Source organism: Condylura cristata, unplaced genomic scaffold (genome assembly GCF_000260355.1).
Source record: "Condylura cristata isolate star-nosed mole 26May11 unplaced genomic scaffold, ConCri1.0 scaffold00030, whole genome shotgun sequence".
NCBI lineage: Eukaryota > Metazoa > Chordata > Mammalia > Eulipotyphla > Talpidae > Condylura > Condylura cristata.
In genome coordinates, this window is record NW_004567131.1 from 24,442,783 (window position 1) to 24,449,878 (window position 7,096).

Genomic DNA, 7,096 nt, shown 5'->3' on the forward strand with positions numbered 1-7,096 from the left:
AAAAAAAAGGAGAAGCTTTCTTATTTATCCTATATAGTTAGCATGATCCTGATATAAAACTGGACAAGCATGGCACTCAAATAAAGGGAATCTGTAATACAAATGGAAAAGCTAGATACAAGAACACAAATACTAAGCAATCAAATCCAGTGGTATGTAAGAAATGCAGGATGATCAAGTAGGTTTCATCTCATGAGGAGAAATATTCAACATAAGATAATCCGTTAACCTAATTCATTACAATAACAATTGAAAAGAAATATTAAATTCAATACTCAATTATGATAATGATTATTAAAAACTCTCTTCACAACAGGATAAAAAAAATGATACTTAAATGTAAATTGAACCTGGTTGTGAAACATCAAAAATAATTTCCAGTATAGTTGGCAAAAAGATGAGGCTAGAGGATAACCATTGTCACTATCCCTATTTAATACTTAATGGAAGTTGTAATTATTGGGCTAAATCAAGAAAAAATCAAGTATATGATCTGGAAGCCTGTAATCCTCATAAGAGAATAAATAAATGTCACTGGAAATCAGAAAATACATAATTGATGCATCTATGATTATCAGATAGAAAATGTAAAGAATAAAACAATGTTATTATAAAGTTGAATAGTTAACAAAAAATATTAGACATATACAAATAACAATAAGCTAAAAAATATATTTACAGAACTTAGTCAAGCATATACATATCCTAGATGGGAGATTCCAACACTATAAAGACATCCATTCTACCTCATATTTATTGATACATTAAATACACCCCTCATCAAAAAAGTGCTCCTGGAAATTTTGTGAGCAATCTAAAATTTACTCTAAGATTCAACATGAGAGAGGAAATGCACAAAAGTAGCAAAGAAATTTATGTAAAGTAACAGAGAAAGGAAAGGGTCTTCCCTGCCAAGCCAAAAAACATGTCACAAAGCTATAGCAAAAAGGCACTAGGCAGTGACACAGAAATAGACTAAGCAAACCAGTGAAGCATAGGGAGCCTTCGGGTAGGTTCCTGTAAAAATAGGGATTTAGTTTTAATATAGGAAATATTTCAGATATGAGATGAAGAATGGAAAAATTAATAATTATTGGATAATGTTTTATACATTTCAAAAGGCATAAAGCTAGAGTCACTAAAAGCCTTATACAATTACAATATATATTTAAGAAAAGATATCCTATCCTTATCTTTCTCAATCTTAAACAATCTTCCTTATCTTTCAACATTTCTTTGCCTCCATTCCTCTGTCTCCCTTTCTTTCCTTGCTATTAAAATGAGCTACACAAGATGCTTTATAGAAACAGTAGCAAATGATTCTATACTCCATTGTAAGGGTCTCAAACTCCAATGCTTGAGGCAAATAACAAATAAATGAAGTGTGTTAGACACTAGGGGATGGTGGAGACTATGGTAAATAGGAGAGAAAATGTTCACTCTAAAGAGTGCTATCTAACTCTAGTTGTTAACCATGTAGGCAAGTAGGTTCAAAATGTTGGACTTCTTTTTGTTCCTTCAGATTTTTCCTCAAAAGACAGAAAGAGAGGCTTGATTTGCTAACCTAGCCCAACTTTTAAATGTTGGAGGTTTTTCAAATTCTATTTTTAAACCTATTTCATTGCCTAATGAAGCACATTGGTATGCTCCATCCAACTAGGGGCCTGCAACCCGTGCATGACATTCTTCTTGATCTCTTTCTGCGGTTTAGTAATTATATTGGATTTCTGGATCTCAATGCTTATTTAAAACACCTTTGTTAGTAGGTACTTTATATAGTACCATATAATTAATAACATTCAATAGAAAGTGTTAGTTCAGTAAAGACGGCATAAAATTGATAGACAGCCCAATTGTCTAGAAGTTAATCTATTGTCGAGCAAACCAATATTCTTTCTTTCGGGGAAAATTTTAACAACATATGACATATTCTTAGAAACATTACTGGCAACTGAAATAGGGAAGAAGAAGGATTAGTAAGATAAGAATGCACCTAAAATAATAGCACGTAGAAAGAGAATTAGAGAAAATATAGATGTAATGATAGATTGTCAAGCTGGTGGAAAGGATATGACTATAGTGTTTTCCTAAACACCATAAAATACTAAACTTTTTTTTGTTTTTACTGATTTTATTTAAAATATTAGTTTTCTTTAAAGTGAGTTATAATTTCCATGATTGTGTGCAAATACAGCAAATCTTGGCAGCTACAATACATCACACAGGTAAAATCTACCACCTGGCAAAAAGAAAAGTCCTCAAGGTCATATTTCAGAGGAGATATTGAATCTAGGGACAACAGGGATCTCTGGGTTGAGGTTGGCATTGACTTTTACTGAGATTGAGATTGAGACAAGGTTGAGCTCAGGTGCTGAGAATGAAGCTTCTTAATCGATGAGGCAAAATTTTGGAAAATTGATGCAGCTGATCTCTAAGGTGAGAAATCTTATTTCTAATTAAAAAGGGAGCCAGTGCTTTTCATACTTAAGTAATGCAGAGAAAGCACTTGAGAATAGAAAATGGTTGAGTTCCATCACTCAAAATATTAAGGGGTGGATATAAGTGCTATGTTCCACAGGGCTTTGTATGATTACAGATAGAAAAGAAATTGCACTATTTAATCACTGAATTAGGTTCCTAGGGCAGTCTTAACAAAGTACCACAAACTGATTCAACAGAGATTTGTTGCCCCACATCTCAGACAGCTAGGCCTGAAGCCAATTTGTCAGCAAGGTGGTACTACTTCTGCAGACTCTGGGTAAGTTTTCCTTCTTAGCCTTCTCCCAGCTTCTGGTGATGCCTGCTAATCCTTCCTTCTAGCTTCCTCACACCAATTTCTGTTTCTACCTTTATATGGCCTTTTCCCCATCAGTGTGTCTCAGTGTCTTCAAATCTCTCTCAGTGAAAGGACACCACCAGTGGACTTAGGGTCCACCATAAATCCATGTGACCTCCTCTTAATTTGATAACTTTTGCAAAGATCCTATTTTCAAATAAGATAATATTCATAAATACTCGGAGTTAGAACTTCAGAAAGTTTTTTGAGAAGCACAATTCAACAGTAGTGACCACAGATTGCACAGCCATGTAGAAAGCATACAAAAGTGAAATAGAAATCTTGCTTTCTGGGTGTATATAGTTTGTGAAAAATGTAATGTGGACATGAACACCACTTAAGTATAGCAAAGTGCATAAAATATGGAGAATATGAACTCTCAGAACTCAAAGCGAGCTCCGAAATCATCTATTAAACCTCTGATTTTCCATATGAAGGACAATGACTGGAGCCAATTGTTTCTGTCACTCTATGTGATCATTTACAGAGGTGCTGGGGTTTTGTCCTTTGGGGGGATTTTTTATTGTTCTTTTCATTTTTGTACTTGTGACTGGTATGTTCAATGTTCAGTCTTAGAAGGCTGTTTCTGTCTAAAATTCCCCAAAATGATAAAGAAAAAAAGTACATTTATATTCCTTTTGTTTCAATCTCTCCTAGGTTTCACTTCAGGTCAGTTTTAATAATAGGCATTTTATATTAAAAATATTTATAATTGCTTTATTCTTCACAACCATTAATTCATTATTAGTATTTTAAATTTTATTACTTTTCACTCAAATAATATAAAATACATCCTATTTGTAAAAGTTCAATTATACATAAAACTAAAGTTTTCATTATCACCACTGAAAATCCCAGTACTTCCCAAAGAAGTTAACACTGTTATGAATTTAAAATATATTCTTTTGAGTACACAGTGATGCTTAGCATTTTTCCAAACAGTACTACATATGTGAAATTTAGATTAAAATTCTAAAATGGCACATATTATCACATAATTTCCTTTTTTAACTGATTGACTTGTCTTAGAACTTTCTTATATCATTGTGTGTGGACACTCTTTTTCACTCTTTTTAACTGTTGCATGAACTTGGAGTTGAGAGAGCCAAAATAATGGATCACATTCTTAACCTCTGCTTATCCATAGGGAAGTTTTTATGTATAGCAATCTTCCAAACTGCCCCAGTAGCAACGACTTACTCTCACCTAACATTAAGTGACAATCCACCACATAAATAAAACATACCCTCTTCAGAAAGAAAGATCCTACCTTATTAAAACCCGTATTTACTCCTGAAGTTGTTCATTCCTTTTCTAGTTCAGTTACAAACTTATCTTGATACCCTACAACTTAAAAGCTATATTATAGTTAACCTTATGTCTTAGAAAAAGAAGTGAGAAAATAGAACACTGATAAATATATACAAATTTGTGTACAACAAAGCAAGCAAAGAAAGGCACTGAAAGTCCTAAGTCCTAATAGGTAGGAAGAACATATTTGGTATTTATCATTTCCTGTGTCCACTTCCAATTTCATGGCTCAATTGGCCCTCAACTAGTATTTCAATGGTTAATTCTGTTATCTGGTGGTGTGACCTAGGCCTTCTCTTCATAAGTGCTTGAGCTTTTCCTGGTTTTACCTAACTTGGGTTGCTGTGATCTTCTATTAATCTTTACTCCTGGGTATAGAAGTACTAGGAGATGACCCAGGAGGTAATCTGGGTTATAAACACTCCTTCCTGACTTTGATATATATCAGCAATTCTATTTCTTCTTGAGAATCAAGCTCAATCACTCATGCTAGTGTAGTAAATCCCTTCTTTGCTTATTTGGTCAATGGCATGAGAACCCCAAAGTGGCAAGGTAGCTTGCTTGTCTTGTAGTTGTGTCATAATTAGAAATAACCCTTCTTTGGGAAATAAGACATGTAACCCAGCAGAGTTCAAGATCACAGTAGTGAGAAGCAAAAAGTTTGTAAATGAGTAATTAGGTATAATGGAGAGAAGAACTATTCATACTATACCCTCTTGACCCCCAGATCCTTATATTTTATTGGCAGAAGACACAGCAACATATTGTAGGATTGTCCCTCCACCCCCCCCCCACCATACGACAGTGTGATTTCAAATTTGTTTCTAAGCAAAACAGTCTTCGTTGCTTACTTTAGTTTGGCAAAGAGGAACTGGATATGTGGTTTTGGTGAGTGCAGTTTGGTATAATTTTTTCCTTAAATGTGTAGTAGAAAATGCTGGTTTAAAAATATTTTTATAAGTTACATGAAAAAAGACATTTATTTTTGTCTTCAAAGTAAATAAAAAGAATCTGTATGGTATTTTAACTGAACATACCCCCCCCCAAGAAATTTCAACTGCTGACAGAGATTTTTATACTTGATTTGTAATAATGCTCACTTTTTTAGTCACTGAACCATAGCATCATCAATTTTCATTTCTTCTTATTTTCCTTTGAGGTAGACTGGTTCCAAGTTGACAAAGTCACACATTTAAAATAATTAAAAGTTTCACATTGCAGTAGAAAATATACTTTCTTCCACCTTGGAGTGTGTCCTTTTCTCCATTCATTTGTCACTATAATACTGAAAAATAGTAAATCAGAGCAGCGTTTTATGTTTAACCTCGCCTCAAACCTCCAAGATGAAACAGTGAGTTTATGTGAGCTCCTGTATGGAGGAAGGGAGAGTATTCTTATTCTTACAAAGGCTTTCCAACAACTAAACGGTTTAGGAATTACATTTACAAGTAAAGCCTGCATATTTTTAATATTTAAAAAGAATATTTCATGCTACAAACCTCCCTGCACATAAAAAGTAAACCAAAGTGAACCAAGAGAAGAGCTATGAAGCAAAAGGACATGGATCTTACTTGAGGCAGAAGATGACTCTCACTGGTCTTAATGAGCTCAAACCAGACTATGGATTCTTTTCTCTGCAATCAGCTCCTCCTTCTGTACCCCTCTAATTCCCATATCTTTAAGTTTTTCTTATCGATGCACTGCACTTAGACTCAGTTCTCTAATTTCAGGAGACTTCAGAAATTCTAGACACAAGAAATTAAGAGTTGGTGAACTTATAGGTAAGAAAAACTTGAAATTGGATTTATATTACTTTGTACATGAAATGGAGTAAATATTTATTGTATTAAACAATAACTTTTACACACAACCCAGAAATATCATTGCGTTTAGAATAGAATGGGAACTTAGAATCTGCTTTGATTTTACTTCCAGTATGAAATGGAGGCTCAAGAGCTGAAGTTAATCACTCAGTCTCAGAACCAGCAAATGGCAGTTAATTTTCCATCTATCACATTAGCCCTGATATTTTCATACATACTCAAATGGTGAATAATTACCCCAACATGGTTTGGAGTGTGTTTATGTGTGTGTGTGTGTTTATGTATGTGCATGTGTGCATAGAAACAAGGACTTTTCCCAACAGGCAGCAAAACAAAACAAAAACAAAAAAAAGTAAAACAAACTGAAGATGGCTGATGGCATAAACCACTAAAGTTGGTAGCCAATAATAAAATCAAGGGCACAAGCAGAGAGGCTGGCCATGTACCATAGCTTACTGCCTAGAATCAGAGGAAATGAGTAAACATAGGTGAGAGTGAAACTGTAATTTATAAAGGAAAGGAAAATTCAAGGAAAGTCACATTAAATTAAAATTTTTACAAAGTAGCAAGAGACCAGTTTTTCTACTGAAATTATGTAAATAAGAGATGAGTTGAGTCCAGGGAACATATGAAGAGAGAGTAGCGTTGGCCTGAAAGGATGGTATAGTGATAGACCAATATAAACTATATATTTCTTGGTGATGAGACAGAAAGCACAGCTGAAGCTCAGGACTGTGGCTTCATAAAGGCTTCAAACTTCTGGAACTACAGAATGGGGTCAAAGAAGGTGTATTGTAGCAGAAATCTAGGGCTGTGGCTCCAAGCCATTCTAGTAAGTTATGTCCAAGAGTAGAAAGTTGGAGTTGAACATGTTAGAGATATGATTATAGATGACCACAAAATCCACAGTGTGGGCATGGTAATAAATGGCTGAAAAGAAGGCAGATGATCATTGCTGGAGGAGAGATGTTGAATGGATCCTCTACATTGATAGTGAACACCATGGCAAGATGTGGGCTAGAGAGCAAGGATGTGAGCCACGTCATTAATGAATGACATGTTAGCAAGACCTCAGGAATCCCATAATGAGGAGGGAGAAAAAGGTAGCATAGTAAGATGGCACGAG